The sequence below is a fragment of the Strongylocentrotus purpuratus genome, unplaced genomic scaffold (genome assembly GCF_000002235.5).
Source record: "Strongylocentrotus purpuratus isolate Spur 01 unplaced genomic scaffold, Spur_5.0 spur5_scaffold_21, whole genome shotgun sequence".
Lineage (NCBI taxonomy): Eukaryota > Metazoa > Echinodermata > Echinoidea > Camarodonta > Strongylocentrotidae > Strongylocentrotus > Strongylocentrotus purpuratus.
This window is the reverse complement of record NW_022145607.1, coordinates 16,983,306-16,996,222: the sequence shown is the minus strand read 5'-3', so window position 1 is coordinate 16,996,222 and position 12,917 is coordinate 16,983,306. Positions and strand designations below refer to the sequence as shown.

General features: G+C 36.1%; 1 long non-coding RNA gene across 1 annotated transcript; it reads left to right on the top strand.

Annotated features, from left to right (window-relative positions):
* Positions 1 to 2,839: 2,839 nt before the first annotated feature.
* Positions 2,840 to 4,422, top strand: LOC105443102. The gene is made up of 3 exons (XR_004065908.1): positions 2,840 to 2,907; positions 3,429 to 3,620; positions 4,256 to 4,422. It is a non-coding gene; the product is annotated as an uncharacterized LOC105443102 (long non-coding RNA).
* The last annotated feature ends 8,495 nt before the right edge of the window (positions 4,423 to 12,917 follow it).

The following is a 12,917-nucleotide window of genomic DNA, read 5'->3' as shown; positions in this document are numbered from 1 at the left end:
GATCTGGATCAAATCTGACATAAGATATTTTGTTTAAATACCAACATTCATGTCGAATAGATACAACGAACAGATAAACAATAAACATAGATGCTCTGTGGAGAGGGAACTAACACAAATAGCAAACTGCTACTTGAGATTAGTCCCATCACCTAAACCAAACATTAGTTGTTAAGTGTTTATGTTTTTAATTTAGATCGCAGAACCCTATCACATTTCGGACAAAAATTGAATTCAAACTGATCTATACCATAAAATATGTTCCTTATGTTTTAGGAATTATGGATACAAGACTCTTTACAGCCTGCCGAAGTTTGGTAAGAAGGTTCCTTGTTCAATTGTTTTATATAATTTCATTTGTGTGATAAATTGATCGTGTTATTGTTATTAAACAATAAAACGTTCTATCTTCTGTAAGTAGAAACGGATTATGAAACCGGAGTATTTATTGAGTACGAACCCCCGTCGTTAATGGAACCCTGGATACGTGTTTTTAAACAACATAATTGCAAAAATACTCCGTTACAGAGCGGGTCTCAGTATCAAAAGCTATGCTTATGCCTACAAATTCAATATGCTTAATTACCTTTTGCACCCATTAACATGAACGAGGATGAATGAATAAATGAATGAATATATATAAATAGATAAATGTATAAAAGGTGGCGCGCCGTTACGAAGTCTTTCTTTAAAAGTACTATGTATGTCCCATTTGACTTGACTTACTTATTACTTGACTTACTTGACTTAAGTGCATAGGACGGTGTGTCCCCTTGCTCCCCTACGAGAAATCATGCTCCAGTATGATCTGTCCTGGGCTCGTTGCTCTGCACATTTTGTTTTTGTCCCGAAATTTGGAAATTTGGCCGATCGATAAGGTCACCTTTTTGGGTCACCTATTAGCACGTTAAAAAAAAAAATTGTTTTTAATAATTTTGTATTTTTTTATATTTAAAACGATAAAACAAAATGAGGGGAGGGGGTTTCCTCCAAAACAATCACACAAAAAATTGAGGGGGGGGGGGGGTTCTACCCCCAAAACTACCCCTATGCGTACGCCACTCGACCACGACACCTCTACAATGTGCCTCTTCTGACAGATTTTCGCTTAAGAACACAAAATTTAAGCAACTTTTAGGAGTTAGGATTAAATAGTTGTACGATTGCACCCTGGAAACGCATGATATATATACAAATTTTGGGATTTTTCTTTCCTCTTTCTTCCCAAAATAAGTCCATTTTGGACAGTACGACCCCCTCTCCCCTCTACTCAACCAAGGCCCTTAAAATGTGGTTTCCTTATTTAGATAATGGATCGCACTAGCCTGAGAAGTTGTGTGCCTCATGAGGCCAATACCTTGATACGCCACTGGTATAGGGTTACCTTATGAACAGCTGGAAAAGGAAAGATTTCTTTAAAGCCCTAAATATTGCACTACCTATAGCTACTTGCGCCCTCTATATAGCAAACAATGCCTAATCGGTGCCTGTTAAGTGGTCCCCCATGATCCTCTTTTTCTTATGTTAATTGAGAGCTAATTTGATGAGATAAACACCTGTCAGTCACCTTGCAGGGAGGTCTAACCCCCCCCCCCCCCTGGCCAAACTAGTGCAGACCGGTTTTAAAGGGCATGTCCGATCAGAGATTAACTTGTTTCAATATAAGCAAAAAAACAATTAGAGTTAGGAAGCCTGAAGATTATCGAAAAACTGATCATCAAATTATTAATTTACTAATGAAGTGGGTAAAATATAGGGAAGTACTATGCAAATTCCTTAACAACTATCAACTTGGTCAACTAAAACACGCAGTGAAGGGATTACGAATAACTACACAAACTCATGGCCTAATTCTAATTGTCAAGAGATTTTCCTACTTTTCCATAGATATTCAATGTCAGTGGGGAAAAAAGTAAAACCAGTTGTCCAATTTTTGTCAGTAAAACAGAAAAGGAAAATCTGTTTGTCTGATTCTTCTGTTCCTGTCAGTATGTAATGAAATTTAGTTACTCTTGGTCCGGATTTTACCCTTTACTTAGATGTGACTTAAAATTGGTTTGTTATTACCACTTACAGCAAGGAAGCCCGGCAAACACCAGCGTTCAAGCCGATATCTCATCGGAGGGTCCAAGGCCTAACACTTATAGTAGGTTGGATGCGAGTGCTCCTTATAACGCGAATTATTTTTCTACTCCACTGCTCCATACACAGGTAAGTAAATGACTTGTATATTTATATCATACAATGACAAACACTTACCTCTCTTTAATTATTTAAAAAGTAAAACTAGTTTTCCAATTTCCCGCAATAAAAAAGAAAATGAAAATCTCTTTGTCTGATTTTCCCGCTTCTAACAGTATGTAGTGAAATCAAGTAACCTTTGGTCCGGATTTTTACCCTTTATTTAAATATGATTTCGAATTGGTTTATAATTTTTATTTACAGCAAGGAAGCCCAGCAGTCATGAGCGACCAAGCCAATATTTCATCGAGGCCTCAATATAGTACGACCTGTAACGGGTTGTACGCGAGTGCCCCGTGCAACTTGAATTCTTCTTCTACTACACTGCTCTATAATAGTGCACAGGTATGTCTTTGACTTTTAAAATGTTATCATACAATGACAAACTCTGACTTTTTTCTATTTCTAAAACGCAGCCATTACTTTTATTTTCGTGGTGGGACTATTTTATGTCAAATTAACCATCCCTGAACAGGATATTTTTTGACACGGGGTATAGTTAAAAGTGTTTTCCATCTACGTTAACAAACTCCTTGTGGATGAGGGTGTTTCATTCTCTAAGGCTTGGCTATATTCTATTTTTTTTAATAGGAAGGTACACATGGCAGTGATGATGTAGACGTGGATGACAGGCCAGAAGAAAATTCAAATGCATCCCAGGCATTAGTAAGTACACTCTTTTCACATTAAACTTTTCTTGTATTTGCCCTATCTGTTAAAGGTAATGCAAAGTTTCGGGAAATTTTGAAAATTGGATTGATAGTATTTCTTTAAAATGTTGATATATTTAGATGCCCCTGTAGATGTATAATAAGCACTAGAAAATATTTAGCCCCTAAAACATTTCTGCTTTCGAGAAATTAATTAAGCTAAAATTTACAGGTACTCCCGGTAAATTCAAAATATTTCACATAGCGCCTAAGGCCATTCCATGGTAGCTGTGATCATGGAAATCTCAGCGTTCTGATATATAATTTCCAAACGCGAATAGCAAATCGGTCGAGTGTAGTCAAGAAATGTTGTTTAAGAGCTAAAGTAATATCAGTCTTGAGAGGGCGCTATACAACGACTTTGGATGCACGAAGAAAAAAAGAGGCTGAAAAAGTCCATAATCTTCGGGAGTCCTGTTTCGAGTGACTTTGTTTGGTTGAGCCAGTCTATACCATATTGTCTGCCTTATGTTACAGACCTCAGATGCAGAAGAAACACCACTACCGCCTGTAGGACCACTCCTAATAGAAGATATTTGTGCTGAAAACGAGAAAGGAAGACGCCTAGTCGTGAAAAGCATGAGAAAAGTGTTACACTCTTTTGTAGAGTTGCATGAAGAAGAAGATGCACCTCAAAAAGGTTACAACTATTCTGCATCTATTGAGAAGGTAGGGAATCTCCCCCTTTATATAGCCGCCTATTGATGACGTAATCTCTATTGTTGAAAACTAACCCTTAACTTAAAAAAGAAGAAGAAACAGATCATAGATATTTTTTTTATCGATGTTGTACACATGTGAGTATCTCTCATGCCATTTTTCCTTCTCCATACATTACAAAGCCGTACGCGCGTTGACCCATAGGACAGTCCCGACATGAAAATACATATATAAATACTTAAAGGAATATACATCCGTGGTATTTAGAAAGCATGTTCCAACTTTTGTAATTTGAAACTCATGCAGATATTTATTTATTTCTTAGAACTATTGGGAGATTTTACCATGACAGGTGTTATCCTATATTCGCCCATCGAGGTGGACTATTAAAAATTATATATATATATATATATAATTCCAATATTTAATTACATTATTGAGCTCTACATATATTACATTCATTGTACATTGTGATTGTAATACATGGTTTAACTCTCCAGTCAAATTTGCAAAGATCCCCCCTAAAAAATAAATAACCCGGTGTCACCAGTGTGCCCTTAATACAGAGGTTGTAATTGTTAGCCCACATGTGACAGCAAACTTATCCTTTTTTTCTGTCAATCGCTCCCCACAATTTATCCCAGTACCTCAGCAGCGGAAACCTGGGCGTCCAAGAAGATGTTCTGACAGATGTTGAATATTTTCTAGATGCACTAGATACTATTCCTGTCGACCGCAACAGAGACGTATGTGAAATTCTGCTGACAATGCCCGTGAACCAGCAATCGGATAGATCCATGTTCAATTTATACAAGGAAAACGTAATATGCAATTTTCCTTTTTACATCTCTTTTTATTGGAGCTAAGGCCAAGTAACATTGTCTTTTATTTTCTCGTCCGGATTTTTTTTTTAAATGAGGAGGGGGTGGTTCATGTTCTTTGATATCCGATATTATCAATAATGAAAATTCTATTGAGGTTATTTTTAACATTCAGTTTCATTCTTTTTTCATTTCGGGGAACAAAATAGGCTAATAATAAGTCAAAATTCATCTATATCTATATACATTTTTTTGTTAGCTTTACTGTCCAGCAAAACAAATAATAGATATATATGTATTTAAACAAGTATATGACTTGTATGAATAAATATTTACATGTAAAATATGTATAATGTTATAAAGTATACAATGTATATGTTCAGGCGCGTACGCAGGATATTTTTGATTTTTTTTCAAGGGGGGGGGGGGGGTTAAAATTTTTAAATTGGGCCGAAACATTTCGTAACGACTCAGCCAGCCGGGGGGGGGGGGGGTTAGAGGACACTTTTTTTTTTTTTTTTTTGGTCTCGAAATTTGAAAATTTGAAATTTTGTATCGTTGGGGGGGGGGGGGGGGGGGGTAAGGTCACTTTTTTTTTATTATTATCACCTTTTTTTCATTAAAAAAAAAAAAAAAAACGCCAAGGGGGGGGGGGGGTTGCTCAAAAATATACACATACAAAATACTAAAGGGGGGAAGGGAGGGTTCAACCCCCAAAACTCCCCCTCCCTGCGTACGCGCCTTTATATGTTAATATATATATGGAGAGAGAGACTCAACACAAAGTATGAATCTTGATTAAAAAAACGTAACGATGTATTAAACAAGGCTTCTTCATTGAATACAAGTGCATTTTAGAAATGTTAACAAAAGATACACGTAAATTATACAAGCTTGTCAAGGCAACATGTGCATGATCAACACGAGCAACAAAACAAAAACGGAGAGAGGGAGGTGGAGAAGATAGACTTGCGTTATCAAAGGAGATTTTATCCCCTCGCCGACATAGTCGGAGGGGATAAATTTAGTAAATATGATATGAAGGTACATGGTATCAAAACACAATCTAAGTTCGATTCCAAAGTATGTAGGTCAAAGGTCACAGCTCATCAAATATGCACTAACTGCTAAAAATATGCCATTTGTACCCAGCGAGGGGATGCTATGATTTGCGTTAGTAAACACAGCCTAAGTTCGATTTGGGAGTATGTATGTCAAGAGTCAAAGCTCATTGAATATGCAAAAACAGGTAATTATTATAAAATTTGGTTTCTGTTCGATAACTGAGGTAATGTTTGACGGATTTTAATGAAATTTGATATGGAAGTACATGGTATCAAAATACAGCCATAGTTCGATTTCAGAGTACGTAGATCAAAGGTCAAATGGTCATAGCTCATTACAAATGCACAATCAGCTAATTATGTATCCGAAATGTGGTTTCCCTTCGATAACTTTAGTATTAAATGTTTTACGTATTTTAATGAAATATGATATGAAGGCCGTACATGGTATCAAAATAAAGTTTAATCTCGATTTAAGAATATGTAGGTCAAAGTTCAAAGCTCATTAAATATGCGAAAATGAACTTTCTAGAAAGTTCATTTTCTGCTCCGGTCTTCCATATGACACCTTAATCAGGACAAATGAGCCAGGAATAACAAAGTTTTGTTCGTTTAAAGAAATGCTTGCATTTCCATAATTTGATTAAACAAATTGGTTTTCACTGGCTGCCTGTTGTATTAACAAACAGAGTTGACAAGAGACTTAACTCCGTTTCATTGAGGATCAGCCATACACAAAGAAAGACGAAAGACCTGATGCGTGATTAAGTTATGATAAAAACATCGATAATTCTCGGTTTTGGTTTTTTCTGGGCCGCAGTGTATATCAACGTAAATTTGGCGTGGACTACTTACTTTTGCAAATAATTGATGTCACATACAAAATAGTTTTTCGAATTCAATGGGGCATATGTTTTCTTTAGATCTTTTCTTTCTTGTTTTTTGCCGAATCGTTTTACACGGAGTCCTACATAGGTTTACAAAAAACAACAGGAAATATCTGATAACTATAATTTGTTATAAACTTTATTACTTTTCCTATTCAGTTTTTGAAATATGATGAAGATGACCAGGTGAGAGCTGCCAACGAAAAAATTGCATCAACACTTGAAAGACATATGCGATTCATACTAAGGGAGTCGAAGACGAGAGAAGATGCACTTAACAACATCTCTGCGATCATATTAGAAGCACTTGTGAAAATGTCAGGGTCTGCATCATTGAGCCAATCATTGAGCCAACACACCAACTCGAGATCCAATCAATCGGCTATTGAGATAGAACAGGTTTGGACAATTGAATTAAAGTCATGTATTTTGGGTCTCCTATTTTTGACACAGTCATCTGAGTAGCACGTATTACATATTTCGAAATTTCTATTCCAATTTCTATGCATTCTAGAGATGATAGCATACAGACACCTACATTAATAATTTCAATTGCCTTAAGTTTATCTGCTGACCTTCACTTGATGAGTATATTTAGAAGGGAAAAAAACAAATATTTAGCAAAATTTGTATACACTGTCGCTCATAAAGTTGGAATATATTTTTTTTAATAGATCTAGATAATAGTATACATTCTCAGATTGTATTGAATAATTATTTGCCAGTGTTTGTTTTGCGTGAATGATAAAGGCATGTGTATGCTAATATGCTTATCAACTAGGGGACCTTCGCCCTTAAGTCATAAATGACAGTAATGAGTATTAATGCCCCACAAAAGGGCACTTATATAGCACATCGACACGGTTTTGATCACTTAATCACAATTATACTAAATGAATGACATATATTTGTAAAGCCTAGATATTTTTATTTCTTTTGATGCAACTCATATGATGCATTTTTCAAGCATGAGTGATTTAAAACAAGTTGAAGAGAGGAAATCAAAAGGTCATTTGGCGGGCGGTATCCGAATTTCACAAAGAAGACGAAAGACTTGATGCATGGCTGATCGTCAACTAAGCGGAGTTAAGTCTTTTGTCAACTCTGTTTGTTGCTACGACAGGCAACCAGTTAAAATGAAACCGTTTAGTCAAATTATGGAAATGCAAGCATTACTTTAAACAAACAGAACTTTGTTATTCCTGGCTCATTTTTCCTAATTGAGGTGTCATATGACATGGCAGAAAATGAGCTTTCTAGAAGTGTGATTATCTCTTTTAAATTCGGATATCGCCCGCCAAATGACTTTTCGGCTTCCTCTCTTCAAATCGTTTTAAATCACCCATGCTTTATTGCATCAAATGAAAGAGGAGGATCTAAACTTTACAAATATGTGTCATTTATTTATTGTAATTGTGAGTAAGTTATGATAAAACATCGATAATGTTCGGTTTCGTTTTTCCTGGGACGCACTGTATGGTATCATGGGTGTTGGGATTACTGTTCAAAGCAAGCTAGCGGGGACCGAGTTCCTAATAATGTAATAATGATTCCAATATTTTCATTTTACAGACTTGTTCTGGTTCCTTACAGGAGACCAGCCCCTTGCCACAAAGTGTTAAAGTCACAAAACGCGAGGATGATAACCTCATTCGATTTTGGCTGAGTAAGGTGACTAGGCTACGTATGAAAATCCAAAGAAGAGTCGTACTAGAACAGCTCGAGGCCTTTGATCCTGATGCGGGTAGTTTTCCCAAGGTAAATCTCACTTTGCGCTTCAATCAATGCACAATCAATACAAAAAAATGGCATTTTAAATATTGTCGGAAAGCAGAATAAAGAAAAATAGGGAAGTGCTTGTGGACAATTATCCACCAGGAAAAATACCCCCGAATAATTAACCACCCCCGAAGAACCTTTACCCCCTGAAAATTACCCCCTTCGACAATCACGCCCCCCCAAGCCAATTACCCAATGAAAAAAATACAATCAATTTTAATTAAGGGTGGACTTTCCTTTTAATGAACAGGGGGTAATTGTCCTAGGGGTAGTAATTTTCCGGGGGGGGGGGGCATTGTCTTGGGGGTATTTGTCCTGATACAATATTCACCCGTTATCCCTCTCTGATGAGGATAGGCAGCGTAAAATCATCAATTGGACAAATTTTGATTTGTAGATCTAAGATTTATCAATTTTCTCTATTTTATATGTAAAAAGTTATGTAGCCTTAAATCATTTTTCACTACATAATAAAATCCCGGTGAGGGGAGGGCACGCCCCCCCCCCCCACCCCTCGGTAGAAAAACAACCCGTATAAGGCGTGTCCCAGTTCCCCGGAATCGACGCCCCTTCTTCAATATTTTTCATGTCTTCCCTCACTTATGAAAGACATTTCATCATAATTATAAGCCTGTAGTTTTCAAAAGGGAGCTGGTAGGGGTATGAGAAGAGTTCCCATCATCGTAATTATCTTGCATTTAAAACAAACATCACGTTGGCTTACTAAGAAAATTCAGCCATTTAGATGTTTTGATAGACGGCATCCTGAAAGTTACACTAGGTATGGATTTTACCTCAATTAAGATATGATTTAAAATTGGTTTGTAATTACCAGTCACAACAAGGAAGCCAAGCAAAAATCTGCGTCCAAGCCGATAATTCATTGAGGGCTTCAGATACTTCCACCTCTAGCTGGTTGGACGCGAGTGCTCCGTGTGACCCGAATTCTTGTTCTACTCCACTGCCTCACAGTAGTCCACTGGTATGTACATGACTTGTATATTCATATCATACAATGACAAACTAAATTGAAACTGAAAATCAAGTGAATCCTTTGAAAGTATTAGACCAATTCTTATAACAAGGAAAGGGCGTGCCACAAATATCAAAATTTGAGCAATTAAACAACAATCAATGAGAGAAACACAACTACCGCTTATAGGACAACTACTCATAGATGATCTGTGTTCGGGGTCCATCAGCAACACAAAACGCCCATTCCGCGCATGAGCAAAGTGTTACATTCTCTTGTAGAAGGAGAAGATGCACCTCCAACAGATGGCAAATATTCTGCATCAAAATGGCTCATCTGAAATGCTGATTTTACCTTTTGCCCACAAATTAAACCCCTTGAACTAGTGATTTGTGTCAATGACTGTGTATGATATTTTTCAACCATTGCATCATCTTTAATACGATCTGAATGGACTTCCCTTGATATTCCACACATATTGACAGGAATGTGTACAGATCGGGGAGGGGTCTTGTTTTGCTTGTAATAGGTCTTTTCACCTCGTGCAACAATCTTTAATACCTTTAATATACAGTCATTCATCTTGTTACCATCAGATATATCATTTGACCATTGATTACAATTATATTGCCTTGTGTTTCACAGGAAAAAACAATGGATCAACCAGACATGATTAACGACGATGCAAAGGAACTGAAGAACAACTTCAATGAGAGTACCGATCAGGTGAGTTTTGCTCAAATTTTCATTTTTTTTTCATCGCCATATATTAAATAAACAGATGTAGTATCTTTCTTTTTCCGTAAAAAACTTTCTGTCATTTTTATAACACTATCAAATTCAGGGAGCACCGATATGTGACCATTTTGTTTATCCATGGTAATGGTTATTTCTGTTTACATAATGTATTATTGAATACAACAGTTTATTGATCATTATATTGGTTCCATAGATCCTTATCAAATAGTTGGCTTAAAGGCTACATTTGACCAGTAATTTATTTGTTCCCAACACGTTTGTTTATCCAACCGGTCATGCCCTCGTGTGTGTTATTTGTATATTATCATCACTCTTATTCGTGATTACAATTATGTCACCTTGTGTTTCACAGGATAAAGCAATGGGTCTCCGAAACATGCCAAACACCGATGCAAAGGAAGAAAGAAACATCAACCTGAACGATAAGACCATCCCGGTGAGTTTTAATCAAATTATCTTCTCATCGTCGCTAATTAATTTGAAAGATGAAAGTAGCTTCCTTTTTACCTTGAGAAACCTTTTCAGTAAAAACTTTCTATCGTTTGTATAACACTCAGAAATTACAGGGAGCACCGATATACGACAACTATGTTTATCCAAGGAAATGTTCATTTCTATCAAAAGTGTGTATTATTGAAAATAGCAGTACCGGTGTATTGATCATTATAAAATGTTTCCATGGATCCTAATAAAACAAGTGGCTTATAGCCGAAATGTGACTAGTAATTCATTCTTTCCAAATACGTATGGTTATCACGACCGGTCATGCTATCAATCCTGTGTATTATTTGTATATTATCATCACTCTTATTCTTGACTATTCATAAAGTTTTATTACCATCACAATGACGATAGTCTTTCATTTTTCATGTTTTATGGTCGTTCCGGCTCATTATTTACCACATCGGTGACAATTTCCTTATTAAGGCGTTGCCGACATTATTTGCCATGAATACCCAAAATAAAATTATTCACATGAGACCCGATACAAATAACCTACTGACTATTGTTTTGAGGAAACCCTAGGTGCTGGACAGAGAACCGACGCTGGAAACAAAGAGAGGGTAGATGAAGACAGAATTACTTCACGAATTGCCCCCGATATGACTGTATGCAGTTGGGATTATATGAAGAAACGCTTTATACTCTTTACAAAAGTTATTGTAAAGTGAAGCATGGTCCATTCAAGAAGAACGAAAAAAAATCACTAAATTGAGTTGCTAATTTCATTCATTAAGGAACCACAACCGTCAAAATCTGTATGGCGTCCGGCATTGGACTTGGATAGTCGTACCAGGGAACAACTGACAACTCTTGTAAGTACATCTGTTGTAATTATCCCATACCTTCTACAAAATAAAAAAAAAAGTTGCCACTGTGCACCTCTTAATTGATATACAAGGATTTAATATCAACACTTCTATACTTGTGCTCAGTATAACCATAACGGTAGTGATAACCTAATAGTATTGTGATTTACTCTTAAAAAACGAGGAAACTAAACATTCCAATCAAGCAATGCCACTCTTAATAACGGTAATAATAATACAAATAATAATATTGAAAATTTAAATGATGATAATGATAACATTATTAATAATAATAGCAATAGTAATGATTTCTAGATTAATAATATAAGTATTAATGATGATGATAGGAATAGAAGACATAATAAAAAATGATAACAACTTTGTTTCCCCAAGAAAGCCGCATCATCATCATCAATAGAACGATAATCTTCTTCCGGATGATCCTACATTAATTATTAACACAGCAATTGTTCGGTACTCATTTACACCTGTGTGGAGAGTAGCAAATGTGGATTAATGTCTTGCCGAAGGACATTTGGTCGGACAAGGATTAAAACCCTTAACCATGTTGGGTAAATAGCAAATTACATTGCAGTAAAGATTGGCAGTGGTTTTTGTAATACATTGGATAAATTTCACCCAATTTAGTTTTTTGTTTTTACCCGGCACTGATGGGTGAAATCTTACCCATCTCGATTTGGAGTGTACAGGTATAGGTTTGATATATTATTTCAGTACAAATTAAAAACTAATCTGTTTATAATATGTTAGTTATTTCAAGTGTTTACCACTAATTTTCTCCAATCCTAATATAGATCCATAAGTCATATGCGCCAACGTCCAATGACCAAGGATCTGCAAAACCCGGCCGTCTGAAAGATGAAATTAAAGGCCCGATGATAAAACAGATTTATGCTAAAGATGAAGTACGTAAAACTTTCTTTCTCCCCCTTCTCTGTCTTTCTTTCTGTCTGTCTTACATGTATAAGTAGTAGGAGTAGTAATAGTAGTGCAGGTAATAGAAAGAAGAACAAAAGGCGGAGAAACAGAATAACATGTATAATAGTAATAATAATAATTAAAATAGTAATAATAAATTAACAATAACAATAATGATGCTGGTAAAGACGACGATATTACTACTACTACTACTACAGTCAAACCTGCTTTAGTGACCACTTGGCTACAAAGACTACCTGTCTACAAAGACCACATTTTTTTTTGTTTCACTTGAAAATGGTTTCTCATTGAAACATGAACGAAAGGAACCTGTCTACAAAGATCACTTGCCCATAAAGACCACTTTCTTGTCTCCCTTGGGTGGTCTTTATAGACAGGTTTGAAAAAAAAGTTTGCTATTGATGAGGTCTGTTATTACTGTCCTCCTCTGCAGTAGTTCATATTGCAAATTTCTTCCAAAGATGTAAGCATTTTGCTTGCAACTTCTCTAACTTCTCAATATTCTTCTTTGGAAGATGGCTCCAAAAACAGATCATACATACTTCAGCCCTGGAAGAATTGTTGATTGATATAATATGTTTGTTTTTCTTTCGTCAAGCCCAGTAAAACAGCGTCGGAACATGGCACCCTAGCCTTTCGATGGGCTTTTTTCACTAGGTTATCAACATGTTTAATAGCGGTGAGGGTATTACAATGACACCAAAGTCTTTTCTGGTTCGACACGTCCTGTAGTCCTGTAGATTAACACCGTTG